Source organism: Pollicipes pollicipes, unplaced genomic scaffold (assembly GCF_011947565.3).
Source record: "Pollicipes pollicipes isolate AB1234 unplaced genomic scaffold, Ppol_2.1 Scaffold_4881;HRSCAF=5763_pilon_pilon_pilon, whole genome shotgun sequence".
Classification (NCBI taxonomy): Eukaryota; Metazoa; Arthropoda; class Thecostraca; order Pollicipedomorpha; family Pollicipedidae; genus Pollicipes; species Pollicipes pollicipes.
This window is the reverse complement of record NW_023596576.1, coordinates 45,178,146-45,184,698: the sequence shown is the minus strand read 5'-3', so window position 1 is coordinate 45,184,698 and position 6,553 is coordinate 45,178,146.

Sequence of the window (6,553 nt, the reverse complement as noted above, 5' to 3'; positions counted from 1 at the left end):
GACCGTCGGCGCCCGAACGCGACGCGCTGCGCCGCTGTCGCGCCCGGCTTGCTGGGCTCAAGCTGCCGCGCCCAGCTCGCTGGGTGCAGTGATAGAGGACCGGCAGTGCCGGAGGACGCACCGGACCGAGGCAAGCAGCGGCCGGCGGCGGGTTCCTCGAATCCGCCCTCGCAAGATACGAGCCGAGCATTCCGATCGCCTCACGCCACCCCCTCGGGCGCCGGGCCGGCACACGGAGCCGACGCCGCACCTGTCGGCAACCTCGACCCGACGGGAGGGCGCGGCGCGGCGCGGCGGGCGCCGCCGACGCGATCGATGGGGCTCCCGGCGGACCGCTCACGGCGCCCGGGATCTCAAACGAACGGCGTGAGGCGGTCGATACCGCTCTGACGCCGCCGCTTCCTGGTCGGGCCTACGACCCGGCGGACTTGAGTCGGACTGGACCTGAGATCTGAGTCCGACCTGAGACTTGGATCTGAACTGAGATCTTAGTCAGAACTGACTCTTGAGTCGGACCGAGACCTGATTTTGACCTGAGACCCGATTCGGACCCGAGACCTGAGTCGGACCTAAGACCTGAGTATGACCTGAGACCTGAGTAGGACCTGAGACCTAAGGCAGGTCTGAAATCTGAGTCTGATATGAGACCTGAGTCGGACCTGAAAACCGATTCGGACCTGAGACCTGAGTCGGACCTAAGACCTGAGTAGAACCTGAGACCTAAGTCAGGTCTGAGATCTGAGTCGGATATGAGACCTGAGTCGGACCTGAGACCCATTCACCGGAGCGGAATGTGCGCCGGATTTTGCACGGCTCAGGCCCGGCCGAGTCTGGAGCGACGTCTCGGGCGATGGCTGACGGACGATATCAGTCCTGCGATACCAGTCCCGCGGTTTGCTGGTGCGGCAATTGTTGCTTCGTGCTGGGAGCAGCGGCAGTCGGGACTAGGAGCAGTCAAGCCTGCCGTCTGTGCGTGGTGTTGCAATTAGGGGGGGGGGGGGAGGGGAGCGTACAAGATCAGCTAACAAGGCTTGTAAGAAATGAGGTGTCACATGTATTGTCCACCAGGACAGCGCAGTTGCTTAATGTACGTGCCGGTGTAGATGAATCACTGAGGTCCTTGGTGCAAGCCTGGCTTCGACGGGCTTTTCCTCGACCGACTCGAGCTCACAGCAACTGAGGATCAAACTCCCTGCCGCGGGGCAAAAGCTGCGGCAGTTCGCGCCCGTGCTAGTCGGTTCGTGGCATGGGTTGTCTGAATAAATCGACCCTTCGGCCCGGTGACCCACACTGAGGGAAAGGGCACGACCTCGCTCAGAGCCACCAAAGCGGTCCGCTGACAAGCCGTGGCCGAGAGATCGGGATGGTCCACGCGCATGCCTGTGTGCCGTTGCAGACACGGACACAAACAACGGGCAGTCAACACGGCTCTGAGACTGTGCCGAAAACGGAAATAACGCCGTTTGCGGTGCACGTTTGTGTATGTCACCGCTACGAACCAGAAAATGCTCTCGCAGACGGGACGGGGCACACATGTTTTAGGAAAAGTATCACGGTACTGATTACGTTTGTGCGGCACGCATGCTACGCCATAAAATCCGCATCGAAGAAGTATTTCCTTTTACCTATGACTGCTGTATTCAGGGCATACGTCAGCGCAGTTTCGGCGTTCCCCACGCGTAGCATACGGCAGCAGAGTGTTATGTGAGCAATGCTGGATGGAGAAACACAGTGGCTCCGTATCAATGCATGACAAGTCGCAAGTTGACAAGGGCGTGTCCGTTTTGGTGCAGAACTGAAGCTCATGTTACACTCACCCCAAATTGCCCTTTTCCACCATCAGGGGGTGATCCTGCTAACTCCGATGTCCTATGCTCCGATGTTGACCTTTTTGACAACTAGTGGCCGGCACGTCTTTGAACGACCGCAAGTGGTGCGTTTGCTTACAGCTCGCACTCACTCGGTGTTTGCAGAGTGCGGCCGGTTTCATGCAAGCGGCAAGCCTTCCTCTGACCGTTTGCCGAAGCGGATGGGCTCGCCACGCGTGGCCGGTGACTACGTCTGCCTGCTGTCCATTCCACGGGGCAGGCGTAACACGGCGTCGACGGAGCACCAAGCTGCCAGCCGTGCATTCGGTCGCACCTGCCACAACATGCTGAGCTCGGCTTCCGAGCGACCCGACGCTCGGCATAGCTTGACATGACGAGTGTGTCCGGGGTCGAACGGGACACCACCCACGCACGATACCAGGTGCGGATCACGGGATCGCCCGATAGCGAAGGGTTTTCTAGTGCCTGGCCACGTAAGCCTCCAGCCGGCAGCCCGCGCCGAAACTGGACTCGTCCGCCGTGACAGACTGGTGCGGCAAGTTGATAATCTCGTCATCAATCGCAGCCGTGCTGCGTAACGCCACCCAGGGATGACGCTCCAGCGTACGCTGGGTCTCCTGCAGGGGTACCTGATGCAGGGGTACCTAATAACCCGGGGGGGGGGGGTAGGGTAGAAACATCCAAGCTCTTCCGCGTGGCCGTAGATCACCAGGGTCCCCGCCACGGGGCGGGTAGGCTGGACAGCGGCCCAATCTGTCGTCGGAAAAGGTGGGTGGACAGATCTTTTTGCGCGCCCTGGAATTTAGATAGGGCTCCAGAAGCCCACGATTGGTCTAGTGCATACCGTCGGGAGAAATGAATAGTCAGAGGCCCAAACATGACCAACAGCGTTATTTCGTAACGATTGCGAGGAGTCCCAGCATGGAATGATCGAGTTGGTCCGGGGTGGTCCTGTCACACGAGGCCCCAGCATAGATATCAGGAGTCCCAATAACTCTTAGGCTCTTAAATGTTTGAGAGCCAAGGCACGCCACGAGGCCATGTGTCCATCGACGGCCTCAGACCCTGTGCAGCAGGTATAGGGGCCGGTGGCGCAGGGACAGGAGAGGGGGAAGGGAGCGCGTACCACCCTAGGTGCCGAGGGGCCCAAAGGGCTCCGCGAGACCGACGATCGAGGGCCCAATTTGAGGGCTTGAAGGGCCGAATGGCCGGTCGTAGATCGCATCAAAGGTCTCGGCCCTGTGGCGCGGGCCCTCAACTACCAGTTGGCTGGCCCTTCGTACTGATTGGGGCCGCCTGAGTCGATGAGGGCACCTTTGTTGGTCAGACACCGCCAGCACTCAACAGTCGGCTCCCTGTCTGTCTGGCCCGAAAGGCCAATATCCCAAGCAAGGAAAAGGCTGGCTCTCGCGACTTACAGTGGTCGGGGCCCCTGAGTCAGTGAAGGGGCTCTGTGTCGGCCATAGGCCCCGAGTGTCGGTCAGGGACCCACAATGCCTAAGAAGGGATGTTGTGTTGGCAAGGAAACCAGACGGGTCTGGCCAGGGCAGTGTCCGAGGGGGCCCAATAGGCCCCTTGGGACCGACGATCAGGGGCCCGATTGGAAAGCTGAAGGACCCGAAGGGCTGATTGGGGATCACATTTAGGATCCCGGCCCGTAGGGCTGCGACCTCAATATAAATCAGAGAGCCTTTTGCACCGACTGAAATCCCCCTGTTACAACGCCGGCACCTATTTCGGCCAGACACTACCGGCACAGAAAAATCGTTTCCGTGTCGTTCTGCGGCCTAGTGGCCCATCTCCCTAACAGGGACGAGGTCGGGCCCCCGATTTGCACTGGACGGGGCTCCTACAGCAATGAAGGCCCTGGGGCATTCACGGGCCCAGAGCATCTAACAAAGGGTGCTGTGCCGCAAACGGGCCCCGAGTCGGGACATGGACTGAACCCCGGGTGCCAGAGGGCCCCTGGCGTTGGTCGTGGCCTCTGACAATGACAGGCAACATGAGAGCTTATGATGAGGGTTCGTCATGAGGCAATGAAAGGGCCCTTTGTCAGCCAGGGCCTCCAATACTGAACAAGGCAGCCTCCATCCCGTGTCAGCCACGGGCCTGTTAGAGGGAATGTTCCGCATTTGAAGGAATTGAGGCAAGCATCAGATATGATGAAGCAAGCTCACCTTTAACTATTGGAAAAGACTACTCAAGACAGCACAGCTTCTCTGCCTATAAAATATGTTCCTCAACACATCATTGCTTGGTTACATCATCGTACCTCGCACGGCATTGATTGAAAGCCAATTGACGGCCGTTATATCTGGAAATTGTGCTCGTGAACGCCAGGTATGAATGACTCGACAACTATTTTCTCTTGGGCTTGATTGCTGCATGGCTAATGAAATGACAGATTTTGAACGACGTTCTTATGACGCCATGAATGCCTGGGCATACTTGAATAGTCTCCCCGAGATAGTCTGCACATGCTCGCGGGCGTGTAGCTCAGAAACTAGAGAGGCTTAGGTCTTAAGAAGGGCAGGGCTGTGAACTGTACGAAGTGATCGCCATGGTGGCTGTTTCAGTTCAAAACCCCCGTACAAATGTGGAACACCCCGTACAAATGTGGAACACCCCGTACAAATGTGGAACACTCCCCTTGAGTCGAACTGGAATCTTTCCTTGGAGTCTCTGAGACAATTATTTGACCACCTGCGGCAAAACGAATATTCTTGCGTCAGTGGAAACTCCTGCGCTGATCTGGGGTCAACTGCCCGGGTCACAGGGCCTCCTGCGTCAGGGGATGAACCATTGCTTGATAGATGCTTCTGTGGGCCCCCGGATCAACCAGGGAACCCCATCGTCGTGTCGCGAGAATAACAGCCGATAGCCACCCAACGCTGGAACGTCATACCCTTCAACCCTTCGCCGGAAATGACACCACGGTGTGGTGCTCACATGGGCAGCACATGTGGCCCCTAGCGTTCCACCCACAGTTGCCCGGAAAAGGTAAGGGACCTCGTAGTTTTGATTAGAGTGAATCGAATCGATGTCGAAAATGGAGAAAAGGCCAGCCCACGAACCTCCACCTGATGGTAAAATCGACTTGCATTACAGATCCTGGACGGTTTTCAGTCTGCGCGCAAGCAGCGTTACGAGCAAGGCCGGTGGTACAATTTCCGTTAGACCAAACGGCGCTGTCCGCTGCACACAACACCAGGTGGCGGGCGCCGGGTGCGCGAGAATGGCTGTCGTGAAGCAAGGCTTTCAACCTCTGTTTTAGATCGATTCGTAGTGTTGAAAAAATAATGCTGCTGTTACTGAGGCGTGTGTTTCAGCGTTGGAATTTCGAGGTTGTCCTCTGAACAGATAACAGTTACAGCCACATGAAAAATAGAGCTTCTGCCCACACTCTTCCAGTTCCACTTACACGTAAGTCGTTGCGTGCATTGGCGAGGAACGTTATGAATGTAGATTAGGTAGTACTGATAGCCCTATTCCTCGTAGAATAAGTAGAATGATGGAAAGATAGATGGAATGATATTTTGGCTTATCGAAACGAATATCACTAGTCCACTAATATTAGTTTCGGTAAAGACATGCAGCCGAAATTTAAATCCATCTATCTTTCCATACCCCTGATTATTATATGACTAATCGTACGGTAAGAATTCCACTATCAGCTTCAAGCATTGGTGCGCGATGCTGTAAATGCTAATCCGGTCCTGTTATCGATCTAAAAATCTCACAAGTAAAATGTCCATCAAGACCGCCTTCTGTACGTACAAGTTAATGCCCTGCAGCGTTAAAAGGTACTAATTTCAGATCTGTCATCATTTTGGTGCAGCCGTTGGCCGCCGCCTAGTTTCAGCCGCGCAGCTTACACACCGTGCCGCCTATGGAGACTGCAACGACGGACGTTGGGGTTCGTTTCAAGATCCGCGAGTGCGCGTGTTCAAAGATACGTTGCGTGATTTTTCAGTCGTCGATTCTGACTGAAGGCTCAACATCTCCAAGCGAATTTTGTTTGGCTTACCTAATACAATGTTGGATAATATAATGTTGGACCGCATTTCGATCCACAGTCAAAGGTTTACGGAGTCCCAATATGTCTGCGGAGCCCCGAACAAAGTCTGATACAACCTCTGAGTGCTGTTGGTTTAAAAAGAGTCAACCTAACCGTTGCAGAATAATCAGCGCCGGTGTTTGCAAAGGTGCATTCTACGGTGGCTTCTCTGGCTTCTGCTCCACTAAAATTTCAGTTTAAAATAGAAGTAACACGAAAGCATTGGTGTTCCCTGATTCAAGTGGGCCAAATCCGATTGCTTTTGGGAGTAAGAACTTCTCACCATCTGGGGGCTCCTTGTCATCCTCGTGCCCCTCTCCCCTTACCAGGGCTCTGGATGCGCCCCTGACAGGGGCGCAGTTTCGCAAAATGAGTTGGCGAGACTGAGCAGCGACAAATGGCGAAGCCTTCCTTCCACATACGCCAACAACCTGTCCTTTCCCGGGTTTTGCCCACTTTCCTTTCAAAGTGTGTGTGTAGGGAAGGGGGGCGGCTCCAGCCCCTTCCCCACAGCAACTGAATATTGGACAGCATTACTGAATAGATAACCTAGCCACACAGACATACAGATGTGCTGGATGGCCTCAGGCCGTCGTTCGACAGGAGGCCCCTGTTTCCATTAGGAAAGGTCCTGTTTCTATCAGGAAAGATCCTGCTGATCCCAGGG